This window comes from Molothrus ater, chromosome 11, assembly GCF_012460135.2.
Source record: "Molothrus ater isolate BHLD 08-10-18 breed brown headed cowbird chromosome 11, BPBGC_Mater_1.1, whole genome shotgun sequence".
NCBI lineage: Eukaryota > Metazoa > Chordata > Aves > Passeriformes > Icteridae > Molothrus > Molothrus ater.
Genome location: NC_050488.2, coordinates 8,863,277 through 8,885,872, shown reverse-complemented (window position 1 = coordinate 8,885,872; position 22,596 = coordinate 8,863,277). Strand labels below are relative to the sequence as shown.

The following is a 22,596-nucleotide window of genomic DNA, read 5'->3' as shown; positions in this document are numbered from 1 at the left end:
AAGCAAGCAAGCACAGCACAGCACAGCAGCCGGAAGGGGTTCTGCTCCCTCCCATTGTTGCCGTTCGCAAGGGCTGGAGCGGAGCGGAGCGGAGCGGGGCGGGGGCGGCGGGGCCGGGGCTCGGGCGAACCCCCCGCCCCCGGGCCGGGCGCGCATGCACACACAGCCGGAGAGTCAGACACCCGGACAGACGGACAGAGCGGCACGCACCCGGCGGCAGCACCGCCGCCCGCGCCGGGCTCGCTGCGGACCATGGCACCGGGGCTGCAGCTCGGCTCCTTCCTGCTGGCCCTCGCCGCCTGCCTCGGCGCTGCCCGGCTCGCTGCGGGAGCGGCCGGCGGCAGGAGGGGCCCGGCGGCCGATGCGTGCGCGGGCAGGGTGAGTGGAGCAGAGCGGAGCGGAGCGAGCGAGCAGAGCAGAGCGGAGCTGCCGCTCCCCGCGCAGCAGCCGCGGCGGGCGCGGGGCTCTCTCAAGGCGCGGGGGCTGCGCGGGGTTCCGCGGGTTCCGCGGGTTCCGCGGGGCTCTGCAGCCCTCCGGGAGTGCGGGAAGGAGGGAGGGAGCACTGCGACACTTCTGCAACAAATAACGCTGCCCCGGGGCTCTGCATCTGGAAGTTAATTGCGGCCGGGAGGGAGGGTGGCATTTCCCGGCCAGGGATATTTATGGGTTTCTCGCCCAGGGCAGAGGCGGCTGGTAGCCGGCGAGTGTGAAGAAGTCACTCAACAGGTCCTTTACTGGCTCCCTGCTTCCCCGAGCCGACCTGGATAAAAGCGATCGCTGCGGCTTTGTTATTTTAATGATTCGAGGCCGGCTTGGGGTCTTAGCTCCGGGCCTGATCATTATACAGAGGATGTAGGAAATTTACGGGAGGGGGAAGAGGGGAGGAAGGTGATAAACGTTTTGTTACTGGTCTTTGCCTTTTGTTCCCCTTTCTGATGTGTTTTGCTGTCAGACTTTTCTCGATTGCTTTTCATATTCTTTTTCTTTTTTAATTTTTTAAAATATACTTTTAGCTACTTTTGAGTTGTGTGTTTTGGTTCGTTCCTTTCCTTTCTCCTGAGGGCTGGTTACAGGTTTAGTTGAAGCGTGGTGATCCGGGAACGCTGGAGGGAACACAACTGACTTTCATTGCTTTTCCTTTTTGTTAGACTGTCACTAAGGATTTTCTTGGGTTCAGATCAGATCCTTTGAGAACGTTGCTGCAACACAGAGTTCAGAAGTTTGTAGGGCATAGTTTAGAAAGGCGAAAGCATCGGGAAATATGTAAAGGGAGAGTGTGAAAAACAAACTTCAAAACCTGATCTAAACCTTTGTGTTGGATGGAGCAGTTACAGGTTTAGACTCCCCTGTTTGGTCTTTTTAGCAGAATTAGCAATGAAATGTTTTGGCTCGGTACGTCTATTGTGTGTTTCACCAGACATGGGCAGGGTACTCAAGAGGCTCATAACACCTCTGTATATTTGTGTCAAGTTTTCCATCTTCTATTAAGTAAATTATCACTATTACAAGTCATAGTATTTGACTTGTAATACACTTGAATTAATGTATATTGCATAGAAATATGCAAATGCAGTTTGTTCTGGATTTATTTTTTTGCTTACATAATATCAGTGTGTGTGTCAAACACGAATCTATCACAATTTAATTATTTTAATACAATGATTTTGACTGACTTTTAAATCAGCAAAACTCACATTCTTTCCAATTAGCATAACCCCCCCTTTGTCTTTATTGCTCACGATTAATGTACCATTTTAGCTTTTAAAATATTTGTACCAGTTTTTGGTTCTATTGTATTTTCAGCTTCAAGTTCAGACTTCCCTAGCCAATTTATTAGATACCTTGTCTGATTGTGTGGTTATAATTTTGTGGTCTGATTTTGCAATACCACTCTTGCACATGATTGCCTCCGTACTGCCGGCAGGGCAGCGTTTATTAGAGTAATGACTGCAGGATGGTACCCATTGTCTCAGTTATGTGGTATTTATCTTGGGCTGCATGTAAGTTTTGAGTAGACCTGACATGCTATTAAATGACTGATGGCCCCTCTAACACATTGTCTGCTCTGGAGCAGGGCTGCCTTTGAAGTAGTACCCTGTAGGAAGTAAAGAGACTATTTGCTCTATTAAAATTCCTTGGTATTTCCTCTGTTTAACCACAGGCCACTTCCCCTCTGCCACTCTAAACACTGCAGGGACACTGACTGATTGAAAAGACACAAGCCCTAAGTAATTGTATCCTATTCAAATAGTTATTCTTATTGCAGGTTATTTATAAGTGGTGTCTAATTAATGTATGTTAAGGGCATGAATAAATCTTAACATGTTACATAGAGAAAGTAAAAATGTCTAGTTTGCATTAAATGAAGTGGTTGAACTGAGGTAATTCTCAAGGGCATAAATAATCTAAAAGTATATAATTAAACTTTTAATGGTTGTTCAAGGAGAAATAAAATGTAGCTAGCTGGGTTTGTGTGTGCATTTAGATACATGCACATTGGGTATTTTCTTCTGCTAAAATTGTAAATGTGGGTTGCAGTTCCCTATGGTGAATCTTTTTTTCATCATTTGAGTGTTATTTTTGAGAATCTGTTCTATTTTTCTCCATATATACAGAGGTAATATACATACATGCACAAGTAATGCAGAAGTTTCTTTCACTGTGCAAAATACAGTTTTAAGTATCCTCAATATTTTGTAGCAGTAAAAAACTGACTTAATGAGAGCATATTACTGGACTATGGTTAAAAGAATTTGATGAGGAAGTATTTGTTGGCTTTATTCATAGCTCCTAAAACCGTTAATATCTAACATTTTCAAAACTAAAAACTAAATCACATTCTAGATGTGACTTTTTGTTTGTTTTACAATTTCCATCACAAAATATATTTATAGCCTGTATTATACATCTTCTCTGGTAACACACTGGCATTTGTCTTGCAAATGTTCAGGACTGTAGAATTTGGATTGACTTTGCTTGGTGCAGGATTCCTTTCATTGATGTTTAATAGGAATTTTGATGTATTCCAACACTTATTTCACATTAGGGTAGACGTTTGCTTAAAGTAGAATAGTGTTGCAAAGTAGTTTTCCATATGGATGATCTTAGGACCTCATATGCATACCTTTATCCAGAATAGAATAGTTCAGAGAAGGGCCTGTTTTAATCTAGAATAAGTGTGTCCACATGGGGAGCTATTCTGGAAAAGTAGACCCTGAATTTTTCTCATGCTCTAAACAAGCCACGAGGTGCACAGAGAAGACAGACGTGAGATCTGAGGATGATTTGAATATATTTCAGATTCATATATTCAGTGTTAAACACATGAGCAACTTTACTCTCAAGTTGTTTTGTAGATTCTAATGCAACTACACAAATGAGTATTTGTTTTCATGTTTAATTCCTCTGAAGTTCCTGGCATCAAATCGTGTTAAGTATAAAGCTTAAATTTAATGTGACTGTATGATGAGGAAGAATAAATAACCCAGCATTTTACCAGCCCTCTCCTCCTTGTTAGCAGAGAGTTGTGCCTTCCTTTGCTCTGCTAAGCAAAGCTGCTCAGACAGACTGGAGGGCTCTGTTCCCGTGCATTCTCCCTGAAACTCCCTGTGTCCCCTTCTATGCTCTTTATGTAAGGAACTTTCTATTTCCTTTTCACTTCAGAGCAGAGACACTGAAGATTTCCTACTGTTCCACTCTTGGGAGCTCTTCTTGCCTCATTATTCTTTCGGCTCAAGCTGCTGCGTCCCTACATTTATCTCCTCAAGCATACCAAAGCAGACTTCTACTTCTCCACAGTTAGGAATCTACCAGGCACAGAGCTAGGTCATCCAAAAATACTTTTCCCAGCTGAGGACGTGTTTTGGGAACTTTATTTTGGAGGAAAAACACTCTCTAAAATGGTAAGAAATTACCAAAGTTTAAATTTCTCCCTTCTATTTAATGTTATTCCCCAACAGTTAAAAAAAATCAGATTTTCTCATGCGGAGTATTTAAAAATTTGAAAAGCTACTAGACAGAAGACAGCCCTAAGATGGAGCATGGTGGAAGGTGTTAATGTTTGCCATCAGGGTGTTTTTTAATCTATAGACAGTTCCAGAGCTGCTTTAAAGCTCTGCAGACCAGATGCCAGCAGTTCCGTATGTGCCATTTTTTGGGAATTTATAGAATCAATAGTTTTCTCTCCCTGGCATCCAGAACAATGTGAGAGCATTTCAGAATTGATGAGATGTGTCGCTTAAAGCTTCCTGTGCTCTGTGATTAGAGACAATGCAACACGTTGAGTGCAAGGCTTTGCAGGCATGGTCAGTCATGCAGGTAGGCATCAGTATCACTTTTGTTTAGTTAGAGTCTGGCTTCAGGGTCCCTCCAGGGTTTGTTTTGGGGTTTTCTTTTGAATTTCATTTATTGAATAATGTAGCAGAGAATGAGACCCCGTTCCTACTCTAGTGTCAAAAAGTGTTGATGACAATCTGCCTATTTAAATTATTTTAAAAATGCACAAAGTAGCATAAATATGATCATGTTTAAAGTCACAGATGACTGTTTCCTCAGGAACTGTGAGGCTCTACAGTTTAATGCTGTGTTTTCAGAATGAGCATTCAAATGCATGACCTAGAGGAAAAAATATGGAAACATATGTTTATGTAATTGAAACTAACTCTCAGTATTAACAACAAAATTGTGTATTTCCAACAAAATTGTGTATTTCCTTATGTGTCTGCATGGAACTGGGCAATCTGAATGTGATGATAATTCATCAGCTGTTGACTTAACAGGGTTTCTACAGTTGGAGTCGCTTGGGATTGTTACAGATTTGATTGATTTCCTCTCCAGAATGTGTTCCTTACTTTAGATGCTGAACTCCACTCCCTGCCTTGCTTCCCTCAAAATTTGCTTTTCAGTAAGTACAAGTATAGAAACTGCTGGAGCAGACTTGTTAATTTAAACTCTTGAGACATTTATTTAAGAAGAAGTTCTACTTTAACAGATTAATACTTTATAGTCAATGGGTGAAAGGATGTTAAGCTGTCATGATTAGCTGATGCTAGCTTTTCTTTAGTTAATTACTTGGTAATGTTAATATAACATGGATGTTAGTCACTTAAAACTGCAACATTTAAAGGGTGTTTAATAGGGACCGGCTGTCCAGCAGATCAGTCTAAAGATGATGAAACAAAGCTTTGATGTGAGCTTGCCTGCTTAATTATGCTCAAAGGCTGAATTCTACCCATAAATTTAGCATGTGTTTTTAGAAGCAAACAAGAGGAGTGTGAAGTGTTCCTGCAGAACTGTTAACCTTGAATGCCATTTTTAGTTTTTAAAAGTAAATTTTTTTTCAAGTATATTGCTTTGATTTTATATTTACTCCTACCAGTATAATGAGGTGGATCTGAAATACATTTTTTCTAAAAGTTTAGGTTAGTGCTGATGTTCCTATAGTAGTTTTTATACTGTTTTTATATCTAAAAATGAATATTATGCATTAATACATCAAACCTAGGAAAAACCACATAAAAGTAGTATGAGTGCTTATTTTTATATCCTTATCTCTATATGAATTATAAAAAAGGATTGAATGGAAGTTTAAGTTACAGTAACCTAAAATAATATTAGGTCAGTACCTCTGAAGTACTTTAGGTTTTAGGTTATGGTAATGTGAAACTTTATTTAAGGGTCAAAATTTAAGTGCAGACTTGAAGAAGGAAGAATCCTGGAAGAAGGATTTTATCTTCTCATGTGTATAGTATTTTGTAGTTGTTTCACTGTCCTCCCCAGCTCTCCTCAAAAGGAGTGGCACATCCTGACACCCATTATTTCTATGTGATTTTATCATAAAAACTTTGACCAGGTATATACTTAGTAGAGTAGTGAATACAGGCACATACCAGTAATGGATAGGTTCATTGCAATATCCATACAACAGAAACACAGGTATTATCACTCTAGTTAGCCAAAATTCTGCCAGCCAAACCAGGGTATTAATGTGTATTTTAACATGCTTCAACTTGTTTCTCTTAGTAAATTGTACTTCCAGTGTCATGTCCAAGGCAGCATTTATGGATTTTAAAGGTATGTTGTTCTCCTGTCACCTCTCATCTCTGCATGGTAGATTCCAGGAGTGTGAGGAAAGTCAAATGTGCAGGTTGGGATTTGGTCTCCCAAAGTTTGATTTGATTATTAAAACTAATTAAAGCTTGGATTAGAGTTTTATCAGGCATCCGCACATGTTCCAGGAAATGCTGTATTCTCTGAAATTCTCTCACTTGAAGGCTATTACAACATTATGTCACTATTGACTCTGAAGAATTGTTCCAGACATTCTATTTTTATTATTTCTCTTTGGGCTGTGTTTCAGCAAGCCAGTAAATCTGCTTTTGGGGTGCATCAGTCATACTCCAATGAGCCCAAATAAATGTGAGAGGTAGCTTTGTGCTAGGGGGCTCCTACATCAGGTGTTGTACCTGAAAGCATCAACTCTGGCGTGTGTGTTCTGTTTGATGGAGGAGAGCCACAACTGTGTGTCCGTGACCGCTGTGAGTCAGATCTGTTCCTCTGGGTGCTGTGCCAGCACTGCCGTGGCGGCGCGGAATGAGCCATACGGCGGCCCGGGAGTCTGTCCGACCTGCCCGGGGCTCTGTCCGTCCCTCCTACCCGCGGGTCCGTCCCTGCTGCCCGTGTCGGGGGGTCTGTCTGTCCCTCCTTCTCGGGGGTCTGTCTGTCCCTCCTCTCCGGGGGTCTGTCCCTCCTGTCCGGGGGTCTGTCTGTCCCTCCCTGCTGCCCCTTCCCGAGGGTCTGTCCCTCCTGTCCGGGGGTCTGTCCCTCCTGTCCGGGGGTCTGTCTGTCCCTCCTGTCCGGGGGTCTGTCCCTCCTGTCCGGGGGTCTGTCTGTCCCTCCCGCTGCCCCTGCCCGCGCCCATGCCGGGGCCCTGCCGGCTCTCTGGGGGCGCTGCTGCTGCTGCTGCTGGACGCTGCCCTCTGTTCCCCCACCCTCTGTGTTCAGAGGGTCTCCCCCGAAGGTTGCGCTCGCTCCCCGTGTGCTGTTCCCGGGCTCACAGGAACAATGAGGGGCCGATCAGGAGCGTGTGGAGTTCAAAGGGCTCCCTCAGTGTGTGTGAGGGCCGGGAGCTGCTGTGAACATGACAACAACTGGACAGCATCAGTCAGCTCTGGGGCTGCTGGCTGGAGGGCATGACAGGCCTGCAGATCTGCTTGGAGCTGCACATCCTGAGCTTTGGGTTTCCAAATGATTGATTTGGAATGATGTAGCCATATGATCCTTTATCTCACAAAATTGTGTGTAATACCCATTCCTATACCCCCTGCTATATGGCCCTGCTGGATTTTCCTCATGGTTGGTGGGCAGACTTGGATTTTAATTTCTGACCTTGCCTATGTTCTTCACTCTTATATCAGTGGGAGTGACTAGGTATTTCTAATCTTACTTCTGACTACATTCAAATCCAACCAAGCAATCAATGACTTCCCTGACTTTTTTTTGTATACGGCTGTGGGAAAATTCCTGGTTGGCTGGCTATGAATTAATGAAAATCCTTAGAATGCTTCACTAATTATAGCTCCCGTGGCTTTAAAAATGCTATTCCCTTTTTTAATTTGAGAGAGGTCACAGAGGTTTACAGAAACTAAGAAAAGAAAACTTAACATCTGGTTGTGCTCTGTAGATGACTGCTTTTGTGTGAAGAAAAGTTATGGCATCGCCTCAGCATCAAACACATTCAAGGTGATCCTTTCTAAGAACTCTTTGCAAGAGCCCCCTTTGCTCAGACTGTGTTTTCTAATTAACTTTGCTTTGTATTTTCAAATGGAGGATTTTAGTTCTCCAAACTAAATCCCAAACTCATATTGATGCTTAAAGTTCACCTTACCTTTATAGAATGTATTTTCCTAAGTTTTGTAATTATAGCATAATATTTCCATATGTTTCCTAATATTTTCCTTTAAAAGTTATGGAATTGGAAGATGAGGAGGCTGCTGGGTTGAATTCTGGTATTTATGAAAGAAAATTTGTTCTGTGTTTACTTATCTATACTGAAGTCTCAGCTATTTGTATGTAAAATACTGAAGAGTAATCTGATTTGTGAAAGTCCCCTTTTTGAAACTTCTATTTTCTAAGCTAAAAGAGAATTTTTTTTTCCAAATAATGCAGGTTAAAATTATATGTGAAGCTAGTGTAGCTCATAGAAAGCATAATATGAGAATGTTTAGATCCAAACACTTAATGTTTAAATTGTTAAAATTATAAGTTATTAGCTGCTCAGTTAAACATATGTAATTCCAGGTGTGAGTGTTTGGACTCAGAAAGCATAAAAAACCACAACTTTAGAAACAACAGACACATGATCTTTTTATATTAGACAGTGATTTAAGCAAACTCCAAGCATGCCTCCATCATCTGCTTGTAGGAACAGCACCCCAATCTGTTTTCCTTTCAAATATGGAGAACTAAGGGATTTCTTTCTGATTTTATTTGGCTGTTTTGTTTAAAGAGCTAAACCCTACCTATTAAAATCAGTGGCAACACTTTGTTTTGATGGGATTGTCTTCCATACTTGAAGTGGCTTGATGCTGTGGGATTGCTTGGCACTGAGCTGCTGGGGCTGACTCCATGCAAGAGCTGGGTGGTGCCAGCCTCTCCTCTGGGTGGCCCTGGGGATGTCCCTGCCTGGTGACAGAGGTCACAAGCTCCCAGTGCACATCACTTGCCCAGTGGGAGGGTTTGGGTGCTGTCCTCAGCAGGGGCAGAGCTGCACAGAGCCACCCCAGAGTACAGCCAGGGAGCTGAACCGCAGGACTGGGGGGCACAGCTGCTCCACAGCTGGGCAGTGGCTGCTGCTCAGGCTTTGTTCATAATTGCTGTCTTCAGTCTCATGGGTGTATCCTGGAACAACCCAAGGACTGTGTTCTTGTGAAGTGGGGAGTGCGCTGTGAAGTTGGAAATTTGTTTATCCCACAGGAAAAACTTCCTTGATTCCAACCTTAATGATTCTGTGATTTTTTTCCCCCCTCAAATGTACCAGAATAACTTTGGTTACAGCTGCCCAGCAAGGAAGAATTCCATTCTTTTCCTCTGTCTGAGCTATCAAGGTGCCAGTCTGTATCTTGTCTCTCAGCCCTTGTAAAGCCTGCCTGCACTGCTTCCTCTTCCTCCAGCTTCTATGGGAATCAGTTTTATCTTCCTGTCTAGGCTTGTCCCCTGTAGTAGGCAGCGGTAACAAAATGAGGGTGGAAGTTGAAACTGGCAAATTGTGCAATTTTTGCTGAGCATAAAGGGAGCTCTGTCTGGATGAACTTTAAATACGGTGTGGGAAGGGGGTGTTGCTGAATCACAAACCTTTTTGGCAAAGTTTTCAAGCTTGTGCTGGGCTTGGCCTTGAAGTTTGTGAGATATAGGGTGTAAATGGGTGATTTAAGCTTCACCATATAAGTGTGAGCAGACCCTGAAAAGCTTGGAGTGGGATTCTGAAAAAGAATGGAGTGCCCTAACTCCTATAAACTTCAATGGAGTTTATATCTTCTGTGGCTCAGGGGTGTAGATATGTTTTTATATTGACTCAGCAGTGAAGCTGCTTTGTGGAATTCTCACTCCCAACTGTTTCCTCCCACTGTGGTGTTGGTGTTTGCCTTTCCCTCCCCACCTGCTTTAATGCACCTATTTGTGAGCTGCAATGTAAATCACATTTTTAAAGCAGCTTGAATTGAAAATATCCCTACCTTTTTTTTGTTTTGTTTTGTTTTGTTTTGTTTGTTTTTTCCCCTTTTCACAACTGGAGTAATTCCAATGACATGGATAAAATGAGGTCCCCATGCATTTATCTGAAGTATATGTTCAGAATTGGTGAACTACAGCATGGAGGCAGAGGAACTGGACAGGGGAGCCAGGAAATCCCCAGGCTATTTTTGTGATTAGGCCCAGTGTTCCATGTAGCTATTCAGATGCTTTTAACATTCCCACCGTTAAGTTGTGTTAATTTAGATACTCTGTTAAAGGTATCTCATCAAAAGAGTTTGAGGTTAGTATAATGAGCATATAAATTATTCAACATTTTTCATAGGAGCGTTTTTAACAGTGAGTTTTTCACAAGCAAGAAGATGATAATGTTTCAGAAATCACTTCAGCATCTGTTGAAATGCAGCCAGCTCCGTGGTGGAATACAGAGCTCAGGGTAAGGCTATCCAGCCCTTCCTGCCAGGAAATGAAGAGCAGGGTATTCATTTGTAACCCAAGGGGGGCACTTCACCAGCCAGCCCACAGTTTGTGAATGGAATTTGGTCAGCTTACCACGAAAATTACAGAACAACCCAGAGGGTCTTATTAACTCTCTCTTTTTCTTACCTTGCTCTAAAGACAGCATCTCTTATTAATGCAGTGTCTGTGAGCAAATTTGTGTAGGGAGTACAGTTGAGGATTATTCCCCATTATAAGGAACTTTCATTTTGTTTACTCTGTCAAAATTTTATCTGAGGTCTTCGGATATTGCTTCACAAATTATGCTCTAGTTATGAAAGAATATCTTGTTTACTGCAAAAAGTTGAGCCAAGATACTTTTCAAAGAACCAGTAAAATGATCTATTGCATAGTTACAACTTTGCTTTATTGTTTAATTCTCTGTTTTGAACAGCTTATGGTGGTGGTTTTTAATAATTAGCTTAGTTTACCTTCTGACAGGAGGAATAGGTTAAGTCCGAGAAGAGTTAAAATAAGAAACAAAAAGAAAAAACAAACACCTAACTCAGCCAGACCCTTAACAGGTGAAAAGTTATTTTTCCATGCTTCTTCAGAACATCAAAGGAAACAAAACCTTTATCTTTTATTCATTAGCTAGGAATAATGCAAGTTGGGCTAGCGTAAGTTTCTCCTTATAGCTGCATTTGTAAGAGTAATTCAGTAATGGTGCCATTCACTTTTGGGATTCTTTTTCATTAAGGACCACTGGCCGTGAAATGTCATGCAGAGGTTGGAAAATGGGACATTCAGCTCACTAAAGAATGAGCTGCAACGACAGAAGTTTCTTTTTATTACCTTCTGGCAGTAAATGTAGGAATCAAAGTCCTAAATAAGTGATAGAATAGCATCCAATATTGTCTAACAGTGCTGGTAGCTGTGGATGATGATTGCTCAGTGTAACCACATTGCATTTGGTTTGCATCTTTTATTTATTGTTTATTATATTTCATTCAACCATTGAAGCTCCATTAGTTTATCTGTGTGCTTGTCTGTGGCAAGCTGAGTTGGATTTCTAGGTGTGATTCCTCCCTCTCCTCCCACTGTGCTTAGGTTTTACTGCAAGAAAAAAATATTTGCTTCCATGTATCTATCTTTCAATTATATCCAAGTAGTATTCCTCTTAAGAGCTATAATTTCTACTGGAAGTGAGACTTGATGATCTTTGGAGCTACTTCTGAATTTACTGCAATAATGTGATTGTATTTTGTGTCTTCCTGTTCAGTGTTTTAGGATTAGCTGCATGTATGTTCAGTTTAATGTTGATAGAAAGGAGTTAAGTGAAAGTTTGTGAGAAATAGAGGTTCAATTTAATTTTTTAATCTGTGTATTTAAATGCTGTCTTCAAACTTCCATTGCATTCTGGCTTCTGAAATAAGATGAATGCTAGAAGGCAACTTGTTCATTGTCATTCTGTAAGGAGACTTCTTAGAAGTGACTACTTCCTGCAAAAAAAATCAGATAGTGTGCATGGATCTTTAAAAATAAAAGGCTAAACAATTAGTATAAATGGTTTTCCAAGCAGTTTTAAATTCAGATGAAATTTTGTCATAATTTGATCAAAGTCACATAACCTGTGGCTCTGTTTTTGTTACACATGCTGATGGTCTGTGGATAACGTTACATTTTTTCAGCATGAAACTGAACACTTCAAATCCCTAAAGCAGGCTCAAATTTATGGTTAATAAAAGAATATATTGTACTGGATGTCATCTGTTATATCACTCTGGGAACAGAAACTGGCAGTGAGTGGACAGGAAATATTTCCATTTCAAATCACTTCAGTCTATGGTCTAGGGTGAAAGTGTCTGATTTCAGGAAAATCACTGTGAATGTCCATGTAATAGAAATATTTCAGAAGAGTATAAGCTTTTTCAAATATGGTTTTTTGCTTTTTAGTATTTTATGAGCAGATACTACTTATTAATATCACATATTTTCTTTATTTCAGTCTTGATCCCTTAACCTTTTCAAGGAATAGCAGAAATGTGTATTCAGGTACCTCTGTGTGCCAAGTAATTGGTTGGGTTTTCAAGAGAGTGGATTCCTATGTGTTGGTTGGATTCTTCCAGCTCAGTGCATTTCTTCAGGTTGTCTCCTCTTCAAATGTAGTATAAAGTGTGAGATCCATGGACTGTAACTTTATTAATGGAAGCTTCAAGCAGCAGAAATTTTGGTATGTTTTTCATGTGTTATGTAGTACTTAAATAGCTCTGTGTTTGAAGTATTTAAAGCATTTCAATTAACTGCATTTTAAATGGACATGTTTGTCCAGGGTACATGAAAACCAGCAGAAAAAAATATGCAAATTTTTATCTTTATCATGTATTAACATCCTGAAACACTCAACCCTACATCAAGTTATTTATTCAGGTGTGTATCGTTTTTTTTCAGCTTTGCAGGAACACAAAATAGGAACCAAGCCTTAATAGGGTGAAGATTTATTACTTAATTTGGGCAGTTTGGAACAGTTTTATTATCTGAGGTGTAGGTTAAAAAATAATTAAGTCTGTATGTAAAAACAGAGCACTTCTGCCTTTTGAAGATAAGGAAGGTTTGATCTGAGGATTCATTGTGGAACCTGTTGGTTACTGTGGGTCTCATGGAAGGACATGAACTGAAACCTGCCTCTTGTGTGCTGTGCTTACTGCAGCAGCTCCTTGCTTGATGTAGGATTCTGAAAGGATTTTTTTATTTCTATGTTTTTATAATTTTTGTGAGATGGGTGAAATGACGGTTTAGGATCCCCTCCTTGCAGGTTCTGCTGACTTGTAAGGACAGTGTGGAATGAGTCTGGATCTTATTGGTGCTGCTTGTGTGGAAACCAGAGGTATTTCTTTAGTGCAGCACAGCAGGGGGATTTTTCCTGAGGCTAAATTGACTTTGTACCTTTCCTGCATCTTGTCAGAGTAGGCCATGACAGAACAGATCCATATGCCAAGCCTGCTTTTGTACCTCAGACATTTGATTTTAATGTTCCTGCAATTTTTCCCACAGTACTATTTCCTATTATTATTTATTAGTGAGTATTGAAATTTTTAATTTCAAAAAATTTGATTTGACTGACAAAATTGCATATTCTCAAGATATAGATTTTCTTTGCCATGGGTTTGTGGGTTTGGTTTTTGGGGTTTTTTTGTTGGGGATTTTTTTGTTTGTTTGTTTTGGTTCTTTAGTCAGATAATTCCATTTTGTCCAGTAATACAAGAACAAAAAGTGTTCCAAGGTTCTAAAAAAAGATTTAGCATGGAAATCTTGCAAGTGGTTAAATAGTAGTTAAGCAAATGGCACCAATGAAGTAATTGAAAGCCCAAGCAGGTTGTGGTACAGGTTGTGTCAGTGCTTTAGCAGATATCACATTTCATGTCAAGTTCTGTATTAATTAGTATGAAAAGGGCAGTTCTGAACTGCCATGTACCACACAGATAGGATGTGTAACCTTTGCTTTGGCCAATTTCCAAAAGCACTTAACATGAAATACTCAGGAAAAAATGGATCTCTTGAAGTGTTCAGCTTGATCAAGTGGATTATAAAGTGGGTTATCCAGAGGGTGTGATTGTCAGTAGTGGAAACTGAATGCAGTCAGAGTGAAGTTTTAGTACCATTTCAAACCTTAAAGCTCTCTTTCAAATCTTGTATCTAAATTTCCTTTTATAGTAGTTAAACGCTGCAAGGGACTTGATAGCACAGAAGGCCTAAAGACTTTGCCAGTACAGATATATTTAAAACACACACATTGCCCTGATTTTTTTTCCAACAGTAAAATTTAGCCATACTTAATGTTTTTTTAATTCAAGTACTGAAGATAGACAAGCACACAGGAAAATTTGAATGTATTTTGTCTTCTCTTCATGCTTTTTTTTCATTGTGAAAAGCCTCAAGAATCCTGATGGCAGAAACTATGCAGTGTGAAGGAGTGGGTGAATCACGAGGTGAACTTTATTCAAGGTTGGCAGTTCTCAGAAACATTCTCATGAATGTTTCCTCAGAAAACTGTGTTTTGGATGGTTTTATTTTGTTGTGTTCAAATTCCTGGTGTTGATTATTTGGTGGAGCTTTTCCTGCTTGTCTGTAAGTGGGGGAGCTCCAGTTTGCCTGCAGAGACAGGCTGGTATAGATGGAATATTTTACTACTATTTCTTCCAAGGATTCTTCAGGTGAGCAAGAAGTGTTTGTGCAGCTTTGTGTGTGTTTCTGACACTTCCAAATGGAGATTTTTTTGGCTGCAGACATGATAGCTGTACTCTGTAGAGGGGAACCAGGGGTGTAAAAATTCCCTGGCAGCCAAAGCTTTAAATGTGCAGCCACCAAATGTATCTGCCTGTGCCTCTGAAGTTCAGCCATGTACATCAGAACCCAGCGAGCACTGGACCTTCTAATCCTCTCTGTTCAATGTATTACTGCTTAAGCTTGGAGCAATTTTTATCTTCTCTGGGACCTGGACTAGACAGAGGCTTTCAGAAGGAATTATTTCCTAAAAGTGCATAGTTCAGCAGTAAGAATCTCTCTTGGCAGAGATTTTGGGAGGTGGGAGTAAAAAAGTGGAGCAGCAAAAGGACCAAAGCCTGTGTCTATAGCACAGCAGAGGGAAAGGCAGCACAGCTGAGCCTTGAGTCTGCCTGCAGCTTCTCCATTAACTGAGGGCAGAGAAAAAGGGAGGAGCACTTGATTTCTTCCTAGGATCTGCAGGGAAAGGTAATTGGTTTTATTGGCACAGTTGATGTACAAGAACATTCACTTCTAACCCAAAAGTATTTTTAGTCCTTGTGTTTGACATGATGGCCCCTCCATTTTTCTGGCTGGTTTTTTCTGCTCACCCACAGTACAAAAGTCTGCAGCAGTTGTCATGCTGGTGTGTCCTGAGACAACACAGCAACCTGCCCCTCACTTCTGGTGAGCAAAATGTAAAGCATGGCTGTGTATGGAGTGAATGTAGCACTTCTTGTGCCCTCCTGATGGTGAACTTAGTGCCAAAGGCTCCTTTTCATTACCACTTGCTCAGGTGCCTGTCACATTTCAAGTCCTGGCTCCTCATTGCCCAAGGCTTCTTAGCTTCTGTAGCTCACAAGGACGGGAACTTTGGGAGGAGATGCTTGTGTTATTTGAAGGGAAGTTGGTTCTTTTGCTTCATCTCCTGTAAAAACAAGTTTCGTGGGAAGTATTAAAAACACTATTGGTGGAATGGTAAATTATTCTTTAAAGGTAGAACGTGGGGGTTTGGCCAGTCAATCATTGGTTATTCCTGGACTAGAACTATACTGCTTATGAATTCAGTTTTAAAATCTCATGGATGAGTGTGTGTTTCTAAACAATTGTGTGTTTCTAAATCCCTAAGAATAGGGGTTTATGTCCAAAATAATTGTGTTATTTCAAAGGGAGGGATTAAGATGGAAGAATCCCAAATCCCATCTACTTTAAAAGTTTTATGAGTTCTGTGGCACTTCAGTCAGTGCAGTTATTGCTAAATTACCTAGCCACCACCTCCTCCTGAGCCAAGGCTTTGGTCTATTTATATGTTGGTCCTACAAAACCAATGTACATTAATATTCTTTGCAGTCATGATCTCTTGTGAATATGTAATACTCTCTGTACTGGTGCCTCTGTGTTTCATTCATGTAAGTAAGAACTAAAGTGAGCTTTCTAAGAACAGGCATTTCATATTTTCTGACAACAAACTCTCAAAGAATTTCAGTGACTTTCAAATAGAACAGGAGAAGCACCTAGGAGGAAACATTGTCTGAATACACCAAACAAAATAGATGTGCTATGTCAAATGTTTCACATTCCAGCCTTTATGTGATCTTCTGCTTTAAAGATTTCCTTGAAAGCAGCTGTTTTTACCATTTTCAGAAGTTACAGATTGGATAAACTCACCCTGTACTGCAAATAGAGTATTTGTAGTCTGCTTGCTCTGAGTTTGTTTGCAATGAAGATGTCCAACATTGCAGTAAATTTCAGATTAGGATTTTCTGTAGGTCAAGCACTTATGAGTAAAGCAGTTGATCCACATTTGATGACAGTTTCCCAAGTGATTTTTTTTGTGTGTATGTGCACTTTGGCATTATATTGAGAAATGAGAGTGAAAAACCCACCCTGAATTAGTCATAATTGTGAATTGTGTTCTGGCTGAAGCTTAAAACTGAACCTATGAAGTCAGTGCTAGTTACTTTTACAGATCTTCTGTTCCTTTGGATGAAACTGAAATCAAATGAAGAGCTTGTGCTAGGAGTTTCCAGATTGAAAGGTAGGAATTTGGCAGCAAAAAATTGTTAGGGAACTGTTTATGATTTTGGAAATAAGCTCCTTTAGTTGTCTTCCAGGTGCCATTGCATTTGCTCAGCTTCAAAGGCAAAGACTTTCTTTTTGGATCTGTCTCATTTGGAAGTACTTGCTCATTTAGGAGAAGCAGAAGACCTTTATGTGCATAAAATCTTGAAAGATACAATTTGTAACTCTAAAGTATTTTTCTTTGCTTTCTTTTTCCTTGATGTTCTGTCCTCTGCAAGCTACATAATTTCTTAATGTGGTAAGCCAAATGAATGAATGAACATACCCATATATATGATATAATGATTAATATAAATAACACATATCCATTGATCTATCATGCTTCAGTCACTTCTTGAAACATTTTCTTGTTTGTCTTCTGTGTTTCAGCATCTTTGAGACAAAGACTCTGCCTCTCAGCCTGTGGCTCTGTGTGCACAGGAAGTGCACAGCCAATAAAATGAATGAAAATAGATTGTTTAATTGTTTCATGGATGGATTAGTTTAGAAGTGCTTGGGCATAAGCTAAAATTCAGTGCTCTTGCAATTGTTCCAGTAAATGTGAGGAACCCTGTGGGCTTCCTGAGGTTGTGGATGACTTCCTACAGAAGAAAACGCTCTGGGCTTGTGGATTTGACAGTGTCCTGTGCAGTGTGTTAGGCAGTAAACATTCCCTACAGGTTTCATTAATTTAATTATTTCAGATATTTGTTATTCTGTTTGTTTTTAGAGCACAAGTCAGTGTTTCTCAAACTAATTTGTCTTGGGTCCCTCTAAAAGCAGCTTTTCCATTTGTAGCCCCTTTCCTTCCCAGTCCTAATCACCTCTCCTGCACCTGTCTTGGCATTGCTTTTTCTCCCCCTTTCCCTTCCCAAACACCTCTTTTCTGGGAATTCTCCTGCCAGGGGTCATGTCCCACAGTGAAGAGAACACTGCTTTGGCTACAGACTTTTGGCTTTTGGCCAACTATCTTGAGACCAGCACATTTCAGTATTGTTTGTGGGAAATGGGCTGTATTTGAAAATATTTATTCTGTTAACTTCTGGAGGCTTTTTGGTTGTTTTGAGAAGGCTTTTAATTTACCAAACATAATTTGCACAAGAATGTTGGAAAAAAATAAACTGTGTCAGTGCAAACAATAGAAAACTTCTTAGGCAAACTTTCAAATTGCATGAGAGAAATCAGAGCTGATGCTGCCCATTCTGTGCCATGCTTTGCTGCATGAAATTCCTGGGTTTGACTCAGAGATTTAAGATTTTCACGGTAGGTGGTGAGCAGTACAGATTGAGCTTGCTTCCCTTGTTGTTGTGCCCCTAATTGCTGCCTGTTCCTTAAAGAAACCAGTTCACATCATTTCAGGGAACAGCTGCACAGAGCTGTGTGCATCTGAAGAGTTGTGCTGTAAATACTTCTGGCAGTGTTTCTCCTTGCACTGGTTTCTCACTGCTCTGTCAGCCAGAGCAGTGTAAGATAACCTTCCACTGCCCTTTGAAAATAGAAACTAAACCAGGCAGGGATAGGGCATAATGGAAAGTAAATAATAAATAAAATTTTTACTGGTTTGGTTTGGTAGGTTTTCTGTTTTCTTTTGTTCAGATGGGATGTGTTGTGGCTCGTGCTCTTCAGCCAGCATGTTTCACCTCAAAAATCCCCAAGACCCCATGAAATGAGTATCCATGAATACCTTTCAGGACCACTCCTCCCCTGGTGGGATTTAAGCCAGCAGCTGTTCAATTCAATATTTTTTCTTGATAGGAGGACATTGAGAAAACCATATCTAGTCAAAATGGCAGAAGGATTGTTCAGACAAAATGTAATTACAAAATGTAGGAAGTCAACCATAAAATCATCTGGTGGTTGGACTCAGTGATCTAAACCTATTTTCCAGCCTAAATGCTTCTATTATTTTAAGATGTTCCTTCATGCTCACAAGTGATGGTTTCTTTCCCAGCCAATATATTATTTACAATGGAGTAAAGCAGTGCTTTGCCTTTGGTGTCTCAGGTAGAGTTTGAGGTTCTCTGGAGACACATTCAGCTCCTCTGCAGCTGAACTTGTGTGCAGTGGCTCTGGATGAAGCAGTGAAACACTAAATAGCCACTGTCACAGACATCTTTTATGAAAAATCCTTTCCTTAGCATTTTTCCTGCTGAGAAGCTGAGAGGCCTCAGGAACAAAATGTGAACAATGTTTATGTGCTGCTGTGGAATGCAACAGGTGGATATTTGACTGGCCTATGTTGGTTATTTCTAATTAATGGCCAATCACAGTCAGCTGGCTCGGACAGAGGGTCTGAGCCACAAGCCTTTGTTATCATTCTTTCTTATTCTATCCTTAGCTAGCCTTCTGAGGAAATCTTTTCTTCTATTCTTTTAGTATAGTTTTAATGTAATACATATAATAAAATAATAAATCCAGCCTTCTGAAACATAGAGTCAAGTCCTTATCTCTTCCCTCAACCTGAGAGCCCTGTGAACACAGTCACAAGCCACCAGCTAAGAACCAGCCAAAATCTGTGAGCTTCTTGTAAATGATGCTGCTTCTATAAGAACAAACACAAAAGATGCCAACTTAGTAAAAGAAGTTAAAATCAACATAATTAGAAGAGTCTACGTTCTTCTTTAAAATATGAAATAGGCACCAAGAAATAGGCACCAATTAATTCACTTTAATTCACTTAAACTAAAACTTCTTTCTACAGTGTCACTAAGAGGTGTTTTAAAATGCTATTCCCATAATTTGTGCATGCAGTGCAGGAACATATATATATATATATATATATATATATATATATAGGTAAATCTGAACAAAATTCCTGGTTGCAGTTGTCAGTCACACCAGGTTTGTAAGAATAACAGCACAAACCCATCCACCAGGGCTTAGAATTCATTCTGCAGTCAGTGGAGTACACACAACTTCTATAGCAAACATCAACATGGATTATGTATTCTGTTATATTCTCTTGAAAGCAATTCAAAATGCAGGCATCTAAATAATACAGATAATTCATTTTACTGATGACTCTAGAAATAGAAAATATTTTTACTTGGTTGAAAGCATCAATAAATCAATAAAGCTTTGAAACAAGAAGAGCAGATGTCAAAAATAAAGCCCTTGTTTTACTGAGCATGAGTATGATAAACATTGATTATTCATCTTGATGCTAAAGTTCAAAAACAATTGTCCCTTCAGTTTGCCTCATGGGAGTGTGAAATTAGGACCATGTGTGTGTTGATGAACAACATGTGAAAGATGAATCATGATTACTGTTTTGGTCTGCTGCACAAGGCTGTGCTTGAGGGGTAGTGATTTCCTACCTCCTCTGCCAGATTGCTGTAATTAGTGCTAGCTTCTCTCTCTGCTTCCCTGTGTTTGTGTTCAAGTGGCTGCCTGACAGTGCCTAGGCACACACATCAATTGGCCTTCTTGAATCAAAGAGTGTTTGCTCCACAGAAGAATGTTGGAGTATATTTCAATGTTGTTTGTAATAAAGATTCCTTATAGAACTATTCTGAAATCACCCATCCATTTCTATCACCAGTGCTATCTCTGGCATGAATTGCAGATATGAAAATAGATGTTTCTTTCAAATAGGAAACACTATGTTCTAGGTTAAAAAGAAGAGGGAAAAGTTACTAAAATCAACCAGAGTTTTCATTTCATTCAACTGTGTTTAATTTATGCCTCTGGCAGCAGATATTAGTTAAATTTAACTTCTCTTGGAGGCACAATTAGTTCCTGTGGTTACAAATTTCATTTTAGCTTTACTTCTGGATATGTAATCCTAACTTTGTTCCTCTCTGGCCCAGTAATGGGTACAAAGAGTTGTCAGGAGTGCATTTCATTACTGAGCTGTTACTATAAATGAGGGCTGGGTATTAGAAAAATCTAAACAAACAAGAATAGAGGTTAATGGCATAGAATAGTCTTTGTCTTTTATTAATATTTGTGCTCTTTCATGTCGAAAGATGGATGTTTAAGTAGAATGAAATGCCTGTACATGCCTTGAACATCCAAATGAGCTATTCATTCTTCAGGAGATGATGTGGATTGGTCTCATTTAGATCTGTGCTGACTTGGGATATCTGGGGATCTTAACCTTAATTATTGAGGCTGTTTATACAGACTGAGGAGCAGATCCAGTGCTGATCTCTGTGATTTGAGGTGTGTGATGGAAATTGTTCCTGCCTTGCTTGGCCAGTATAGATAGAGGATTTGGATTTTAGCTTATCATGTTTTCTGTGGAGCTCTGTGCTTTGAGCTCACATCATGTGAGGTTTCATGTGGCTAATGCCTCCTCTGCTCCCCCAGCTTTTTGACAAATAAGGTTATTGCTAATTTAATATGTGTGCATTTCAACTTCGATTATCTGTTCAAAGGTCAGTGGTCTAGAGTTCTTCAGAAAAGCTGTTTGCTTTCCTCTGTATTTCTTCTCAGTCCACATGTATGGAAGTATGTAGACCACAGGGATTTTGTAAGAAAAGCTCCAGGACACAAAGACTTGTTTTCTAGTAAAGTTCTGAATACATTAAATTAAACAAATGGAAATTCAACAAATGTTCTTGGTTAATTAATGATAGAATCACAGAGTGGTTTGGGTTGGAAGGAACCTTCAAGATTATCTAATTCCCACCCCCCTCCCATGGCAGGGACAATTAGCTAAGAATTCAGAGCCCTGAGGCCATAACATTAGTATTTCTAGCTTTCAAGTAGGATGCTCTAAACAAGTTCTCCTAGCTATAAGCCACCTAAATAGCTCAATTACTTTAATTCAAAACCAAGGCAATGCTTCCTGGAAGAATATATTTTTAAACTCACAGCAGTAAGTCCTTGAGGGATGAATACTGCAGTTGAGCATGATGAAATTATCTGAGTAGCTTACATGTTTTAACTTCTAACTAAAATAAAAATTATTTACTTCAATACTTTGGGGTGACCCTAATTCTGTCACTAATTACTGCAGCCTTTTTGTACCTTTTCTACACTTGAGAGAAAATTTTTGCCACTAGTGAGCCTTATGTACTGCATAAGTTCAGCAGAGTTTGGCTTCTGTTATGTCTGTATTTACATCTAAATTATCAGTGCTTGTGGTATATTATTTATGCTTATGCTGTTACATATTTTGTTATGTCACCCTAATCCCAGTAGAAATGCAATTAAAGGAGAAGTGTTGCCTCTTTATTTTAATATAGCATATAAAAATCCTATCTAATGAATAAAAACACATGTGCTCATTTTCTGTAGAGTTTAGTGAAATGTATATCTCCCAAAACTTCAGCTCTGGGACAAGAGGAAGACAAGTAACAATTGATTTGATGGTTTATCTCCCTTTATAAAACGTCAGTAGTTACTTTTTTGTGATTTTTTAACTCAAATAAATCATGTCTTTGTTTTGCTGTAAGTGAAATGACATTTAATAAAGATTAGAGAAACAGAAAGTGAGTCAGAAATAGAAAAATTACAACTGAAAAGAAAGACTCCTTCCTGTTTCAGGAAGCTTTTTTGTATAACAACTGGTTCAATGCCAAACTAAATCAAACTTAAACAATTAAAAGCTACCTAAGAAGAAAGTGAGATTACAAATTTAACTTGCAACAGTGCTAACAAAGTCTGAATTGCTTTCATCCTTTAGGAAGTGTTTTAGGGGTTTTTTTAACTTGACAACTCCTACCTTGTTTTCCTTTGCACATGCCTGGGTCTGGCTGTGGAGAGGCGCCCAGGGAGTGCTCAGCCATGATCCTGACAGCATCTAATTCCTGCTGCAAACCTTTAATACTGATGAGATTTTGTTTGCATTGTAGCAGGGAACCCAGATACAATTCTATGTAAATGAGTAGTATTTTTTTAAAGCCAATGGTAAATATGATGTATTTTGCCTTTCAGGGACTGATATTGTATCATAAGAATCAGTATTCCAGTTTTCAGCTTGGTGTCTTGTGAGGGAGATGCTACATTTTATGTTTCAAAACAATTTCAGTGCTTCCTGAAGGGGAAGGTATTGCGTGTCTGAGGGCCACAGTTCTTTTGTCTAAGTAGAGAAGAGCCAGCAGACTCATCAGCCTGGGTTTCTCCCTGGCAGAGCAGTTC

The 22,596-nt window shown here is 39.8% G+C and overlaps 1 protein-coding gene across 1 annotated transcript in view; it reads left to right on the top strand.

Annotated features, from left to right (window-relative positions):
- The first annotated feature begins 307 nt into the window (after positions 1-307).
- IL17RD (interleukin 17 receptor D) overlaps positions 308-22,596 on the top strand; it is a 41,830-nt gene continuing 19,541 nt past the window's right edge. The window contains exon 1 of the mRNA XM_036391302.2: positions 308-378. The gene's annotated coding sequence lies outside the window, so the exon portion shown is untranslated. The remainder of the gene's footprint in view (positions 379-22,596) is intronic.